A 227-nucleotide genomic window follows, 5' to 3' on the forward strand; every position below is an offset into this window, starting at 1 on the left:
TTGACGTACCGACTCCAGCAAACTATCCCCAACTTGATCCACCTCGATCAAAAGGGATTCGTCAAAGGCCGCTCGATTCACAACCATGTGCGATTTCTCGCGGATCTGCAGGAATTGGTGACAAGTCGAGACGAAGAAGCTTATGCCCTATTCTTGGACTTTGATAAAGCATTCGATCGAGTGAACTGGGACTATATGCTCCGTGTGCTCGAACGAATGGGTTGTGG

The sequence above is a fragment of the Plasmopara halstedii genome, assembly GCF_900000015.1.
Source record: "Plasmopara halstedii genome assembly, contig: Scaffold_3060, whole genome shotgun sequence".
Classification (NCBI taxonomy): Eukaryota; Oomycota; class Peronosporomycetes; order Peronosporales; family Peronosporaceae; genus Plasmopara; species Plasmopara halstedii.